General features: G+C 37.1%; 1 protein-coding gene across 14 annotated transcripts in view; it reads right to left on the bottom strand.

Moving 5' to 3' along the window:
* The window catches only part of large2 (LARGE xylosyl- and glucuronyltransferase 2), a 271,183-nt gene that overhangs the window by 207,170 nt on the left and 45,547 nt on the right, over positions 1-18,466 (bottom strand). The gene's annotated exons all lie outside the window — the stretch shown is intronic.

The raw sequence follows: 18,466 nt of genomic DNA on the forward strand, positions 1-18,466 counted from the left end.
CATGGATTATTTTTGTTACAATGAACTCAGTGCAAGCTCTGCTCTTTTACCAGCCTTCCTAAACATAAATACTCAATAATACTGTGCACCATGGCAAAACTACAGTAAGGTGTAGAAGAGTACAATGAAATCATAGTTAAGTATAAAAAGGTATGCAAAGCACATTACAAACCATGAAGTACACACATGGTATAAACCTTGTAAACCATAGGATAGCTGTGCAAATAACCATGCAAATCAGTACTATAGATTTTCACTAAGTAAGACCAACTGTACTGCCTTCATTCTGGTTGAACATGGTCAGGGATCTATGATGTTCTAGTTTTGTCATTTAGAAGACAAATGATGTGCTACAGATGTTGTTACAGTCCAGTGAATTAATTTAGTAACATGAGACTTGCACAATATTAATGCAGGAGAAATGTGGATATCCCTGTAAATATACCAAAACAGACCTATACTGTGAAAACACCACTTGCAAAAGGTTTCATACTTTTAAGATTTTGTATTAAATGTGTGGCAAAATATTACTTCAAGAACGGCAACAACACAAACTGGACTACGTAGCAACAGACAAAATTTCAGTCTTTCATATTGATTATGGTGGCAATGATTTGTGCCTTGATCACACCAGTTAAGCTGACCCACATAAAAGTAATGATTATGACAGCCCGATGATAGATTATTTAATTATCCTTTAGAAAAGAAATTAAGCATGCAGCTTATGAAAAAGAGGTCAGAGAGAGCATTTATATCGAGGGAGCTGACTCTTGTAGATCTGAAACACAAGCACACTTGTCAAAGACAATATTTAACATGTTTCCCCACAAGAGTAATCTACATTTTCTACCAAACAGTCTTTCACTTTCCTGAAAAACATTAATCAAGCTGACTTTTAATTTGTTAGGCTGGTTTGTGGTTGCCGCAGGTATCACATGACTTAGAAAGGGTAACAAATGTACTGCTGCCGCCCAGGACGCAAGAAATAAATGCAATGGAAGAGTTTTTGATGGAAGAAAACAAAAAAGAAAACCCATACTAAGTGTAAATATTCTTTCAAAGCACTGAAGACACTACTAAAGGAATCACTGAACTTTTTAGTCATGTACTGTACAGTACATCTCAACAACTCAATTCTGTTTGCATGCGGAGCAAATATAAACCAGATAAAGTCTATTTGCTCTCTATTTGTTTCTGCCAAACAGAGGAGACAATCCCGATTTGGAAGGTTTGGATTTGTCATTCCTGATTTTATATACTGTACTTCCAATCAATACGATAAAACTAAAAAATCTAAATGAACTCAAAAGTCATTGCCTGTCATGAAATTAAATCATCCAGTTTTTAATGTACCTGTATTTACTAATTCTAGGATAAAGAGAATTAAATAACAGCGTAACGTTACTCAGAACAGGGTTTTTTGTGCATAGATAGACTGCATGATAAGCAACTAAGGAGACAGGCACAGCCCATCTCATGTCTCATGAGATTTTAGTTTTGTACATGGGTAAACTGTGATGGTAACACATTGTCAGAATAAGCACAGTCAGCTTCATTTGCATTAGCATTAAACCAAATTCATCTGAAATAAAATCCTTTTCCAGGCTATCAGACTTTGGAGATGAATCATCGCCTTTCCTGAGGTATCATTCTGACAGCAGCAAGGTGGTGCAGTGCATTTACACATTAACATTCACTCAGCAATTACTGTTAGCTGGTAAAACATGAACTTTAGGTTCATAAATGTATCAACAATCTGGCCCAAACACCTTAAATCCCTTGGTTCTTTTCAACCCAATTGGTGTTTTCTTTTTCACTAATTCAACTCCTCTTCAGAAATTTGCGCAGGAGACAAAACCACTCTTTCAAGCATAAAAAAGCAATTAAGTACCAGATCACGGCCACCCTTGCTTCAAACAAGCACCACTCTAGCGTGGATTGTATTTACATTTGCTTTTAAAAAAATGAGATATGCACAGCTCTCCAAAACACCAAGAGAACATACTGTAACATACCAGGATTCAGTCTTTAACACTTGAATACTGGGCCAAATGCACTCTTTACTTCTTGTCAGTTTACTGAAGACAGGCATCAGGGTTCAGCATGTGTTTGTAAGAAAAGTCTTCAATAACCAAAGGCTAGATCAGACAAATTCAGGTATATTAAAAGACCAGCAAGCTGTTTTTGCTTAAAGAAAACAACACACTCAGCAAGCTTGTTGGCTCCAGCATAGTCCAGAATAGAACCTTAATTTCAAATACTGTAGCAGCTGGAGATGCCAAACCTTATGATTGGCATTAATTTGTTTAGTTTAGAATTTCCACTGCTAGCAAATAACACTTTTTCATACTTTTTGGAATTTTTTTAGAGCTCATCAATGTTTCCCATGTCAACAATATAAAAAATCCCAATGCCGTTAGTAAGCTTTGTGCAATGTTCAATGTTAATGTTATGTGTAGTCTGAGTCAGCAATAGAAATAACAGCAGTACAAATTTATGCCATCAAGAATAAATGCTAATTTACCTTTTGCATGCCTCTTTATTTAGTTATGTACTGTACATTTTCCAGTCATACTTTCTTACATCTTAGTGCTGGATGCAAAATAATTGTAAACTCTGTACAAAGCTGTCTGAGACTCACTGCACATTACCAAATCCAGAGCTCTGTTGTCTTCTATAGTAAAATAATATACTGTAGATGTTCCACTCATACTTTCTTACATGAACTGCAGATGTTGCACTCATACTTTCTTTCATCTTACTTCTAGATGCAAAATAATTGAAGACACTGTATAAATCTGTCTGAGACTCACTGCACTTTAGCAAAACCCAGAGCCCTGTTCTCTTATAAAAAAAAAATGTAGATGTTGCACTCATACTTTCTTGCATCTTACTGCTGGGTGCAAAATAATTGAAGACTCTGTATAACGCTGTCTGAGACTCACTTCACATTAACCAAACCTCTTATTTTCTTTCTCTTATGAAACAGACACCCTCATAACATCCTCTCAGTGTGTGACATGAACATATGGTCCATAATGCCTTTTCCATTTATGAGAAGTCTGTTCCCTGTATGTTCTTGTTGTCAACAAACCATTAATGTAAAATCAGCTATCTGACCATGTTGCAGACATTCACATCACTTTATTCCAAAAAGGACAAATGACACATGCTGGAGCCCATGAAAAGCAACTATTGCTCGCCGCTGTATGGTACTGTAAATGGAGCAGGCCAGGCACGTGGTTGACATTTCGGCACTGTTGCAGGTCAGTATGTGGACGAAGATGGAAGGTTGAGGGATTAACTCTCTGACTGATGGAAAAGAGAACAAGGGAAAGAAATGCAGAGAGAGTAGCTTCCCAGCCAGGAGAGAAGAGGTTTTAAAAGTGACCGGAGAAGAAAGACCCTGCGACCCATTAATAAAAGTGCTTAGACTGCAAGAGCCACTGACAGCAGGTTCTTGACATAGGCTCAGACGGCAGCTTTGACAGGCAGGGGCTTTAGTGACACACAGGATGAATGCATAGAGCATTAGACCTACAATATTGCCAGTCTCCGAGTCACATGTTTATTGAGGTTTCGTGAAAACCTCGAAAAACAATTAAGTAAAGAATTAATTCTCTGAAGGTGTATTACCATTAGCATAACAGCAAACGGGGGGAGATCTGTGCAAAGTCATTCATATCTTAGCAGGCTTTTTCATTTTTTACTTTTGAGCAAGTGCAAAATATCCCATGAGTGGAAAAAAAAAATCAAAGGTGAGATATACAGCTGACTTGAAAAGATAGCTGACTTTATGTATTGTCTGTAGATGAAACACTAGGCTTTAAGAAAACCCTGTACTCTAAATACTTAATTATTTTTTGTTCTAATACAGGCATAACAATATGCTAAGTATCCCATGTGGATGGCAGAGATGCAAGACCCATTGTGTCTATGGTGACTGCACCGCGCGTTTGATTTAGACATTATGGACTTGTGTTTTTCTACAGATAAGCAGGGATTCCACAGCAGGATGGCTGCACGTCTTCTTCTCCGCTCTTGTGAAAGTAAAGCTGCCCGCGATTGCCATAACATGAAACCTTCATTAAGTGAGAACACAGATTCCAGCGTCAGATCTTATGCTAAATCATTCCTTATTGATCTTCAGAGCTGGGTCTTTGACTTTTGAAATTTACATTTTCTACGAGCTCTGGCCCTCATCGCTGGCTTATGCCTTCTGTGTCTCCAGCGCTGCTTGATCACTATACCACCTGGGGCGTATACAGGCAGACAGGTTGACATTTCCCTGCACAGGATGGTAATAACATGTCATAAATCACCCGCCAAAGGTTCCATGTTTGTTAGCCCCCCAAGATCAAAGCATGAATGTTCCAGTAAAGTAAAACCCTTTGTAAAAATGCAGTTTAAAAACTCATGGTTTTTAACATGATCCGAGTTGAAAAGCCTTCTATTAAAACAAAAAATGGGCACCACACACAGTATTTTAATTCCTCATACTATGTAATTTAGTCTTCAGCTTTCCTCATAATAAAGCTAATATTTCAGTGTAACAATTCTTTGTAATGGATACCAAACATCCATGACTGCAGCAACTCGGAGCTTAGCCTGGAATCGTAGTGCAAAAGTTGGGACTGCACTCCACACAGGATGTGTTCAACTCCAGAGTGCATACAAATACATAGGGACAATTCACAGATCTTTATAATAACATGGTTAAAAAAATGTTAACAATATTGTAAATGCATCGTTAAGGGATTCTGAAAATGGAATAAGCATAACAACATTCATTTTCATTTTATCCAGCTCTATCCAAATTTTTATTTATATCCTGAATGTGACATGGCAGCATTCCATTCACCACTTTATGAATCATAGCAGGACTCTGCTATTCCCAGGTTAAACTCAGAGACAGCTTTCTGACTAAAGACACCATCAGCAGAACCCCGAATTCTCGACAGCACACTGCCGTCTTCCATTTCAAGTGTGTATTTCAGCTATTGACAGAAGCAGGAGAAACAAACCAAGCCTCAGACCACGTCCTGCCCTGAATCAATCTAGCGCTCCTCTGTCTTCGCTGACATTTCTTAGTTCCTTCGTCTTGGAGACTTTTCAGGTGTCTGTGACACAGCCGTGCATTGACAGAACCTGTTATAGTGCTGTCCTCCAGATAAACAGACTTCTAGGCCAGTGCTCTTCATCTGAAAGGCTTTAAAACATACAGCCAGAAAAAAAAAATCAGAGAGCAGTTCAAAATCTTCTGCAAATTCATGCACTCAGAAGCATTTTCAGAGCTGACACATGCATTTATGAATGATAGAACATCAGCCATTACCTTGTAGCTTTCAAATATACAAATCTGATCATGTAATCCTTCAGGTGAAATAGGTTATCATAATTCCCCCCCGACTATAAAGGTAGTTTGCCTGACTCTTGAAGTATGCACCAACATGCACTGAACTCAACTGATTGATTGATATTCCATAAAACTGCATACACTTTTAAATTAGCTCGTCTAGAATTAAGGAAACAATCTTATCGGTTAAATAATTATTTAATGACCTAATGACATTTAATAATTTAATGACAAGGACAGCAAACTGACACATTTTTTCATGAAATATAGATTGGACTACGTAAATATCTTGCAAAAAATATTTGCAAAGGATTTTTTACATTACATGTTGCTTCCTTTCAAATGTTATTTGTGCTGCTGCTGAAGGAAATACAAGGGGTTAATGTTTGTAAAACGCCTATCTTTTCTTCAGATTAAAAAAAAAAAAACATTTTAGACAGAGATGACTGCAATTCTAAGGTTGCTGTGAATTCAGGCCACCTTATTCCAATCATGAAAAGGTCAGCTTACCTTAAGATCCTGCAAAGAGTTCTGGAGTTATGCTCTTAAGGGTACACATATTCTGTACAGTAAAGAGCTGGATTCAACAGAACTAACCATGTAAATAAAGTGGTGTACAGTATGTCTTCTATTTAAACAAAAGTATTTTCATGTCTTAATTTAATGTACCTTTAATCTTACCCAAACTATTAACAGTTCTAAGAGCTCATTATAAAAACCCTTGCCTTATTAACAAAACAAAAACAAATGACTTCAGGGGAAAAAAAAAAAAAACATCTACTCCCTTAGGAATATTCCACAGAATAAAAATCAATCACGGGGAATTACAGAGAGCAGATAAGTAATTGATAAACTAAAAATCCAATATATTCATTAACTACAATGCTGTAACTTGTATATGCTGAATAGGAAGCAAAAAAAATCCATTTGTGAGTTTTCGTAGAACATTCCTACCGAGAAAGTGTCAAACGGGTTATGACGGTGCACTGAACCGTTCGACGAGCAGATAACAGCTTCCGTCAATCAGCCATTTTTACTGCATTACCATGTCTCTCAGGTACCTCTCCTTTTTATACTGCAGATGCCCCTTAATGTTCTTGCTTAAATCCACTGGACCAAGTCCCCACTGAAAAGAATGCAGCCACACATTCAGAAATAAAACAATAATAAATCTGATTTTGCAGTATGAAACATTTCTTTTAAGTGCTTTTCTGAATGCAATGCAGGAAGAGCAATGTTTATAGTACACAGATAATTAACCTATTCTCTGGATTGCCACAACTGTTACTCAATATCCAGTACATTCAATATACTCTCTTGTCTATCTTCCAAGTGTCAGTGATGTCCATTTAAGCAACCTATTTTGTACCTTACAATTAAAATTAACACAAACTGCAGCCTTTGCGGCAGTTTAACATTCTATCGGGTCATTCAATCAAGTATTGAATGTTAACTGCAAAGGTACCTGATGTTACTGTCAATGTAAACCTGATGTTACTGTCAATGTAAACCATTAAATAAATCTACTGCAATAGTCAAAGATAATTGTACTGAACATACACAGTCAAAAAGAATCATTTAAACACATTTAAGACTGAAAACCAAGGCTAAAAAAAATGATAATTTTATGTAACTTACTGCTCACACTCCTGTCAATGCATTACTTGTTTGGTCCAGAGATAATAGCAAACAAGCTTCCAGGTCTGCTCTGTCAATGGAGAGCTATAGTGGGGCTCGCCTTCTTTGTCAACCACAAGTACTCAATGAGCAATGTATAGAGACTAGGCTTTCCTGCATGTGGAGGATTTTTTAAATACAAAATTCACCCCGTGAGCTCATCCGAGCATGGTGAAGCCTAAATGGGTAACAACAAAACTATTTTCAGTTTATGATCCAAAGCTGTCCAGCAGCTGCTCTAAATAGAGTGAGCTACTAACAGCTAGAATTAACAGTGCTGATATAATTCTGTCAAGAGTGACGCCATGTGTGGTCTGCTTATTTTACCACATCATTCTCCCCTGCTTTCAAACCTTCAAACAGCTGATATAAAGACTGGTCTCCATTAGGAATCAAACTACAGACCAGCAATAGAGCAGTAGGGCTCAGGCCATATCTGATTTCCCGACATCTTCAGCCACTGCTCTACAGCTCAGCATTCCAGATTATAGTCTGTTGGCAGCAAAGCACAGTGAGTTCTTTTCCGGTTTAAGATTTTTTCTCCTTGAGTAATTTCATATTGTGCCTTTCTTTGAAAAGACACCTTACACTACACCAACAATGAAGCTAAAATCTATTGTGAACCACGACGTTCTGAATTTCTCCCAATCGATGTGATACACATTCTGGATGGACGCTTTCCTGACCTCAGTTAGTCCTGTCAATCACCGAAATTCTCACATTATCTTCCGTTAGGATCACAGTTTGAGTGACAGAGTTCACTCACCTCAGAAATCAATATACTGTAAGTCAGTTGAAGTGGTATACTGTATGTAGCCCTCAAGTTGATGAAATTAGTACTGCACTAAAGAATGCTCCAAGCTAAACTTCAGTCACCACGATACCTGAATTTAACTATTTAACAAACTGATCTGGTCAAACACAAATTAAAATGAGGAGTAATAACTAAAAATGATTGAACAGATACCTATTTTAATTTATGTAATATGTTTTAAAGCTACTACTTAAGACCCAAACCTAAAAAGGCAATACAAGTATCATTTAGCTAGAGAGGATCACTACTGTAACAGGTACATTTAACCAATAAAGGCAGCCTACCTTCAACTTAAAAAAAATACAATTTCGCAAAGACATTTTAGCAATCTAATAATTCAATTGTCTTGGATTTGTAATGTCTCAGATATTTTTATTAAAGAACTTACTTTTGGACATTTCAGAACTTTTTTTTAACTTGTTTTTATCAGAGCATAACTTATAGCTCCTGTATAAAGATATCTTGTATTTTACTAATCTCATTTTATAAGTAGATACTGAAATGTTCTGTTTTTATACATATATGTCATAAATGTGGTTACAATTGAGAGGAGGCTCAGCTGGAGATTCAGTACATCTAGACCAGTTAGAAATTAATCTCATCCAACTGCTCTTTCAAGTTGCCAGGGTATCAGCTTCAACAACATGCAAAAATCCAGCCTCACACAGTAATAAATCCTGAATAATATTCTCTTCTGGATCATCTATGAGGAACTAAATGAATCCCCAATGACGTTCAACACACTGCTGAAAATTATCTTAACAGCCAGATCATATTCTGTGCTCTGAATGATTGGGACAACGGATGAATGCTTGCAACTTTTATTTACTAATGCCTTACACCATATGTCATGGCTGACAAGCTTTTAACAACAGCTAAATCTTGAAGCCACACGTGTTCCTGAGCACAATAAGTTTTTCAAGAGGAAGTAGAATTTTGTCCAAAACGTTCATGCTATGAAGGGCTAATTTTGGACATTTTGAAGTGATTCAGTCTCAGACCTTGTTTAGCTATAACAGAACTTCTTGTTGTGGTGTGTTTTTAGAGAAAAACGTGGGTTTTGTGTTAGAGACCATTTTGTGTCAGATCTATGAGTTTACCAAAGCATTCATTAGGAACACCTTTTCCTGATAGCTACAGTAGATGCATCCTATGCTGTCTTATACCATGCATGATAGTGAGGTGATGAAAAAACACTTGCTACTTATTCCTTTAACAATATTCTGTATAATGCAATCATCGCTTAGTAACAATTACTGGACATACTAGGAAGATTCTCCATAACTTTATTATTAATTAATTGTGCTTCATCACAATCCTCTAATCACCTGCAGCTAAGACATTTCCAGAAATCACACTGGGATTCCACATGACCTTGTTATTCAACAATGCAAACACATTAAACAACAGTGTCAATCTAAATTATATCTCCATGATAAACAAGCTACAAGACATATCAACTGGAAAGACATTAGCTTTATTAAAAGGCAAACCATGCTTAAATTATCTACAAAACACAATTGTAAAACTCAGTGTTTTGACTTTATCTGACACATTTACATCAGAACTAAAAAGAAACTTTCAAAGCCATAATTATCTGCTATAAAATCTTAATGGGCTAACCATTTTTTGCACAGAATTTCAAAAATGTTTAATTACCTTAACACTTAGGAGGCATTTTGTTTTAAGTTAAATGGACAACAACTACATTATCTGATGTCAAGAACTCATACATGAATTCAGTCTTATATTTAAAAAAAGCCTGTTTACTATGCCTGAGTATTATCTGCACTAACAACAGTGACATACTGTACATGAGCTACATTAGCATGAGATTCATTTGCTTGTTTAATTTTGCTGCTTAATGTAGCAACATATTGTTAATGCAATTGTTGCTAATTTGTTGCTTAATTTTCTTGCGCTTGCTTTCATACCCATGTTAAGTAAGTGAAGCATTTCTGCTTGCTCATAACCTTAAATACCATGCAACCAGCAACATGATTCATGTGATATTAATCAGATTAAAAGCCCTTTCATAATGCTTTAGCAAGAATGACAACTTGTAAGTAAGCCTGAAGAACTGCTTTACTTATGTTTAACATCTTATACATATACATAGTTATCAGCAAATAATGTTTTAACTGACTGGGTAGCAAATGGGGGAGTGCAGGAGTCATACATAATGTCCCAGTAGCATTTCCTTTAACCAGAGATTATTGGGATTTCAGTCCTTGCCAATGTGCTTCCTGTGTCTATTTGGTAGAAGAATTGTGAAGAACGGTTTGAAAGTCCTTTACAAAAGAGACAAAACACTGTTTACACAAAGCATAGCAGGAGTATGGAACAATCTTTTTTTCAGAAAATGGTTGGGTGACATTGGAACACTCCTAGCAATGAAATGAGCTCGATAGCCTGAATGACCTCCTCTCTTAACAAACCTTGTGTTCAATTCAAAATATACACACACGCTTCTGAAGAAAGTATCAGGGAATAATTTCAAGGCGCAAAGCAGCCTACACACTAGAAAATATGGTCCATATGGTATGGAGCGTATTTTCCCTCATATTTGATAGCATATGGGAGTTGAGAGAATAAAAATAAAAAGCGAGTCAATTATTGTTTCAGTTTCTCTACATATGGCACATACTTTGTTTTTGTTTTTAAATAAATACTTGTTTCAACAGATATTGGAAGCTTCAGATATAGTGTACTTCCAGAACATACACTAGATATGCACTTAATAAAAAGGATATATAATACTAATATTTGTATTTTAAAATCATTTTAGCATGTACTATAAAGATTCAACCTGAAAAAAAAAATGATGCATCAGATCTGCAGCTTGAAAGCGTCGTCTCTTGGGTAAAAGAAACGATATCAGCCTAAAAGTGAGATGTTGCTTCAAAATGTCAGTGTCACAGAATTCCTTCAAAGGATGACATACCCTGGCACACTGGAAATGAGCACAAGATGCTGTACGAGATGAAAAATGAATCCGAGAATGTCAATCACATATCCCCGAGACACAGTGTGATGAATGAGAATCAGTGCGAGAAAGTATTTATGGGGTGGGCTTGTTGTAAAAGTAATATATATTTTCATTACAAAGTCAAAGGAAATATAGTGAAACATGGTGGAATGACTTTGCACAACTTCAGGCACTTCAAACCTTAGGTGATGGGAATTTCCAAAGGGACCTCACTCTTCTGCTCTGTTCCTGCCTTGCTCAGTATACCACGCAAACTCCATGCTGGAATCCTCATTTTATGCTCTCAGAGATAACTTAGACTTTTCTAGTTATGAAATCTTTGGAAGTAAAACTCTGAACCTTTGTCTTTTTTATTTATGAATTAAGACAAAGTAAATTCACTGTAGACCTACATGGGTATTTTTCCTTCTATTGTGTTGCTGAGAATTACTTAAGAAATATGAACAAAATGAATATTATGATGATATCTTGTATATCCTCTCTTTAAAAAAGAACCAGCGGTCAGTCTATGCTTTGGAACCGTGACTTTCTGAAATGTGTACAGGCAATCTGAACATGAAGACCAGTTTAGGCTTCTGTGCTAATGCAAAAGGTAACCAGATATACAGTTTATTTAATGGTTTGTACAGCAGATCCTTTTACCAGAGGATTTTTCTTATTATATTCCTTTACTTTGGGGCTGGGAAACAATTGCTGATGGAGTCATGTTCCAGCAATATTGTAGTATTTCTAGAAGACTCCCAGTGGGTCACGGGAAAACGTGAGAGTCAAGGCAGAGGAATTACCTCCTCTCAATGACATCTCAGAGCAAGTGTCAGGCCACGAGGTGACCGTTTGCAGTTATATGTAAACTAGGAAGGATCACCTTTAAAAGAGCATAGCAATAAATCTAAATGAACTGTTTCCCATTTGTCAAACAACTTCCTCACGGAAACTATACATGGAATCACTTTCAGAAAGAAATACCAAATCCCTCCCCAAAACAAAACATACTGTGAATCCAGAAGTGCATTCAGAATGAGAATGGGCAGCACTTCTTCACCCAAAGGGCCGCAGGTGTCTAGATCGAGCATGCCTTTGAAGATGAAGATGGCTTCTTTCAAGAAATAACTGGATACCATCCTCAGCTCAGTTACTACAATCAATAGAACCACTTTCTTCTAAATACAAAATATGTAAAGAAAGTTTCTGGTGTCAGCAGTAATGAGCACTACAGCAGCACTGGTGCGAGTGTTGCTAAGTTTTTGGAGAGAAGTTATTCCACTAAGCATAACTCCCTGACTTTTTGAAAATAAACCAAACTTACCCCTGTAAAATATTGCAGGTCCTTCTGTAAGATCCAGCTGTTCAGGCTGCTTGACAGTTCTGCAGCTCTGTGGATCCAGAAGCAGCAGCCGGGAGTGTCACAAGCACCAATGGAGTAGGCTATATTGGCAACTGTTCTCCATAGATAGCAGTGTACTGCACGTTGTGCACATGGAAAATATCAGAACTGAGATGCCACTCATTCTTTATAGCATGAGGCAAGAACATTCTTTTTCACGGCTGGGAAGAACCATTTGGACGTCTTTCAGTATCAAATAAGCAATGCGGAGTTTCTTCTTGCACATAAATGACGGATTGTTTGATTGCTACACCTCCATATTTGCCCATGATTATTTGTGACCGGAAAATGTATGCCACTGAGACAAACATTTGAGGATTTTAGAGTTTTTACTTGTGAACTACAGTACAGTCAGATCAAAGAAAGAGGGAAAAAAAAGACATGCAGCTTTAAATTTAAATAACTTCTATGTGGTGCAGGCAGTAAAAGTAATCATTTTGAGCTCCGATTGGTCTTTTCTGTCCTCAAGTAGCCAGTTTAAGACTGGAATTCCTCAAGCAATGGGGCAAAAGTGGCAAGATGTCCATAGGCCTTAGAAGACTTAGCTGATGAGCATTTAAGTCTTTATCAGTGTTTGAGAATGAACAGTGAAACACAAACCATGCTGTTGAAGCTGATATACGGTACTGGCTTCTTTTAATAAAAGTCAGCACGGGAGTCATGAATCACTTACTGTAGCTGCTATCTACCAAATGGGCTAAATGGACAAAAAGGTTACAAACAAGAGAAGGCAATTGTTTCCATTCTGTTGTTAAAATGGTTTGAAACAGGTTCAGTACTTGCTGGCATTGGGGTTGGAGACTAGTCTTTCTCAGGCAGGTTCCCTCCCAGGTTTTTCACATGTGTACTGCCCCACTCCCACCACCCAGTCTTACTGATCCGGGTCCTTACAGCATTGCAATGGGTGCAACTGTACCCCAGATTTCAATCAGTCTCCGGTAGCTCAAAGCACCTGACTCGCACATTAAACTAACCGCCACACTTAAGAGCCAGTCCTTTTGCTGCTTTAAGGTGTATTTTTACTGTGGGAAATATGAGCACTCTTGGGAGTCCTGTTTAGTGACGCCACCATCTCATATTTAACAGTGTTACTTGTAAGAGGTGCTTCACTTTTCTATTCAAAGCTGCGCTGTGAACATTGTTTTGGAGGAAAATGCGCATAGACCTTATCCTTCCATGCTGGTATGAAGGCTGCAGTGCTAAAGCAGTGAAGATTAAATCACCGGGGAATACAAAAAGAGACAGCAGGCAATTTCATTTCAATAATACAAAACCGAATCTTGCCGTCTCTGAAAAACTAAGATTAACCTTTCTGATTTTGAAGAATCGGTAAAAAGTTTATCATACTGTAAGTACTGTATAAAGTTAACTAACAACATGTGGTCATGAAGAGCTCACCTGGTGACTGAACAAGTGCCTTCCCGACAGAAACATTCTTTGAAAAAGAGGAGATTGTTTCAAATCCAGGTTACTCCATCTGGTCATACGCCAAAACACCCAAGCTTCCCGTTTTTGAAAGCCTAAATCTCTGAAGCCCTCTCACCTGCCTTCCCCACCCCCTGATACTTTTTTCTGAGTTTTCATTTTTCCAGAATATTTCACTGATATTCTGGAATGCTTTTTTACACATTTATTACGTTGACATAGAAAAGCCACTCATACTACCCAAGAATGTATAGTTATCTACCACATCTGTACCTGATCTTACATGAAGCATATTTTAAACAAATAATAGACTCCATACAGCATTTTGGATATCAATAAGGTCAATGAATAAAGTAACATTTAAAAAAATATATCAAGCAGACATGGTAAGAAAAGTCACGCTAAAGTTAAAATTGTCAATTAGTTCTGTGTATTTTTTTCACTGGAAGCCTGGCTGCACTGACCAAGCTCTCATGAATATAATCTTTTCAGGTGAACGAGAAATCCTTTGCATAGAAAAAGTATAAATCCAAGCAGACTAATTCATTTTTTCCCTCTTCTCTAAGACCCAGAGTTCATCAGAGGATTAGGTGCACGAGTGAAAAGAGCATTGTCCAGTACTAGACCCAGCCATTGTGACAAGAAAGATGGATGGGGAAAAAGAAAGACACACTCTTTTAACCAACAATGGTAACGCCTTCTCATTCACAGCGGCATTTATTTGCGGATTATAAGAGCATCAAGACAACCGCCTGAGACCAGATGAAGCAAAAAAACAAAACACAGTAATTAAAATGTTATGCCGTGTCAGCAAAAACACGAGGATCCAAAAAAATTACAGGGTTTAAAAACCTCAGGTGCAATTAAAGAATATGGACTCGGATGTTAGCAGAAACGATGATGGAGAGGCACATTAGAGGGGAAGTCTGATGTAATTTTTCCTATTTGTAGCTTAATGAAACGCATCCTACTGTGTCCCACAGGAACTACTAAAGGGATGTGGAAACATCATAAACCCATGAGGTACACAGCACACAGATGAAAAGAGAAAAGCTGACCTGTGCAATATACCCCAGGTGCTTTAGGACTCCAGGAAATTGGGTTTCTAAAAGGCAGTTTTCTTTTTTCCTGCAGAAAAACTGCACTGTTGCAAATATGCTGTGGGCTGTAATCATATTTTATACCCAGGAACAACACCTGCAATGGCTCTTACCTTAAAATACTACTATGGGAAAATATATGTATCAACTAAGGCACGACCTAGATGTCATTTTAAGTGCAAATTCGGGAACAACCGAATTTACAAAGACATAAAACCTCTTTCAAGATGCAAGTCCAATTTGTTACTTAAAATTCACCAGATACATCAATTGGTACGAATGCTGAGAATTTTCCCCAATTTAAAAAAATTACATCAAAATGTCTGGATGTAACTTCTGATCATTGTTTTGTAATCAGTACCCATGGTGCACTGAAGAGTGCTTAGAAAAGACGTCTATATTGCACATAAGCAACTACAGGATTCTGGAAAGGAAGACTTTGTGCTAATTTGGAACAGTTCTTGGTTTCATTTAACAGTTTACAGACACATCATCACAGGTTCAGACCGAGCATAATAAGGGTTGCCACGGCAATGCTGACGACAGTGCAGACACAATTACAGATATGTTTTAACTGTAGAAAAAAATCAGAGAGCTGTACAAAAATAATGTAGATACTTTAGTCATTTACCTTAAAACATATAGGTAACAATTTAGCATGTGTGTCTTCCATTCTGGATACCGCTTGCCTTTAATCTTCTGTTAAATCAAAAACAAACTTATCTTGCTGATATCAAAGGAAATTTTCTAAAACAATAATTTACTACTTTAAATATTAAATTCAAATTTCTTGGTTACACAAAATGGAAACTCACTTTTTGTTACGCAAACTGAATGAAAAATGCTGATGGAAACGTATTGAATGCGTCTTACTGCTTATATATGTAGTTTTCAAAGCTGCAAGACTTCTTATCTGCCAACATGGGTATGATTCAGCTGGATACCTGAAAAATAAATACCTGTAAAATCCTCTTTACAACAAGCTGCTTATTTTCTACTTCGCAGACTGACTATTGGTACATGCACCTAATTCTAAAACGTCCAACCACTCTTACAATACAAAAATCACACGTGCAGGCACCAACTAAAAATGAAACATGAGCTAAAAAAAATAATCAGGAAAGGTCTTATTACAGTGCATATTGATGAACTAGGACAACTCATTGAAATAAAAATTAATTAAACTATCTGGTTTCCCAATCAAGGAGTGCACAAGCCGAAAATGGAGACTTCTATACTGTATGTTGGAGCAAGTTATCACTACCCATAATGTACAGTTAATCCTTGTGATCTGACTGCCAGCCAGGAAAAAGGCAGACTTATCTTATTTCTTTTTTGATATAATTTCCTCTTACACGAGAGACAAGGTTTTAGCTTAGTCTAAAATGAAAAGTTTTTTTTTTTTAGCTGAATACAATCCAAACACATTTTATTAAAAAAAATAGGTAAATGTTTAGAATAAGAACATCAGGTGTATGTACTGAATCCGTATGTGACGCATTTTACAAACAGCAGGAAACTAATTTGAGTTCTCGGATATGAAACCGGCTATGCCTAAATCTCAAAGGAATACAATTCTGAACACAGTTTTGAAATTCATGTAGTGCCTCTGGTAAACAGTTCATAGCTCTTGGCTGCCTTGCAAGACGGATATTCAAGCAAGCAAGCTTTATAAATTTCACATTGGAAACGCACAGAGAGGCAGAAAGGTTCCCAGAGTTTGGGATGTCTACATCTCGCCTAGTTATAGTACTACAGGAAATAAGATGAGAGGCTGCTGCTTTCAGTTACCGTCTCCCAAAGTGCAGCTGATTAACTGAGGGGTCCCTTCACACAGCGTGGTAACAGCAACACCCCTAAAATGTGCAAGGAAGACGAAGCCTGGGTGGAGCCAGCTGAAGTACCTATCTTCCTTGCAGGTAAGAAGGAATTACCTGAAGGATTATTTGAGGAAGCTTTAAACGGACATTCAAAATATAAAAAGAAAAGGAGGCGCTTCATCAAATCCCTTAAAAGTTCATTAAAAAGTGTTCAGTTGAACGGCTGGGGACAGGGTCCTGCTTGGCTATGAAAATAATACAGTGCAATAATACAGATCTGAACTGGCTCAAAGGGAGAGTAAAGCCATGCAACCATGCATGAATCCATCTCATCCATATCAGAAGTGAAATTCATAAAGTTACCACACCTGTTTTCAGCGCTTACAAGTTGAGATCGATATAGTATATAGTTTAGTCATTGCAATACATACATGCGTTTAAATTGCATTCAAGAAGCATTTGTTGTGCCACTTTACCTACTTGTGTTCCTCTTGCTTCTCTTTTCTGGAGCTTAAAGGCACCTAGACCTTGTACCCTACAATGCAAGTGGCTTACAGATGTTCTTGTTAAGATAGCTTTAGTAATCCAACGAGATACTGCAATCAAATGTTGTTGTTGTTTTTTTTATTTAAATCTTTTCAAAGTGTGACACTCATGTCAAAATAGTAGTTACCCAGCAGTCAAAACATTCTGTCTGGATGTTCCTGGCTTTATACTTTATCATCAGGACATTTAGAGTTTTATTGATTGGAGGTTTTGCCAGTTAAGAACCAAATGGACTTAAGTGTAATAACACAGAGAGCACAGACCAGCTGGCCAGTTATTCAGAACATTAAAGCACCAAGATACGTTCATATGTTCAGAGTCCTGCTCCAAAACTCATGCAAATGTGTGTTTGTTTTGTTTCGTTCTTCATTTTCTTTTTTATGGAGCTAACACAGAACTGAATACAAATGCACTTAATAGTCCAGATGTATCTTTAAGCTTCACAGGTCTGCTTCTGCATTAACAATTACAAAGACTGGACTAATTGCTGCACAAAATAAATGGGAAACATTAGCTTCACTGTAAGATCTTGAATTTAATGTCTTTATAATATGTCTTGATGTTGGATATATTTATTCATTTTTCATGTACCATTATTCTGTAGAGGAGCGAGGTACTAGCTAGCTGGCAGAACACATAGCTCACACCAAGTTTTACATTGTGTTTGCTTGTTAATTAAGAGCTTTTGGCCATTAGGAGTACTAAAGCTGTTAGCATCTCTTTACATATTCCTTTGCTTCAATTCCTTATGCTGAGTTTAATGGTTCAGCTGAAACACATTAGACAAATGCGCTAAAGACCCAATAGGACAGTTGCCATAACACGGGATAAATTACAAGCATTTGGCTAATTATATGCCAGCCAGCAATTTCCACTTTAACCTTTATCCTTCACTATAAAGCTTGAGCAAGGATTCATTTGCATGGCGATTTTACAAATCTGCCATGATATTGTCTTCCTTCCTTCTTGGCACGTTTTCACAATTTCGAATCCCCCCTCACCTTTGTTTACGGCAGATACGACTTTGTCACGTGATGCTATTTAGCAGAGGGCGACATTATGAACTTTTACACTTTTTACAAATTGGAAGCAAAGCTACAGTTCACCATGGTTATTGATAAATCGCTAATTAAGTGCTCACTGAGTCAAAATAAATCTTGCTGTATGTTTGTCCTGTTTTGTTGACTGAATTTATGATTTCCCCAAAGCACATCCCAATAATTACAAAGTTAATTGAACTGACTCCTTAATTAATGCGTAGAACAAGAGTTTAGCAGGGGTACAGGCACAAAGCTAATGTGTTGAGAAAAACAAATCTCTGAATGTTTCTCTATACCACTTTTGTTTCTGCTTCT

The sequence above is a fragment of the Lepisosteus platostomus genome, chromosome 18 (assembly GCF_059453375.1).
Source record: "Lepisosteus platostomus isolate fLepPlt1 chromosome 18, fLepPlt1.hap1, whole genome shotgun sequence".
Classification (NCBI taxonomy): Eukaryota; Metazoa; Chordata; class Actinopteri; order Semionotiformes; family Lepisosteidae; genus Lepisosteus; species Lepisosteus platostomus.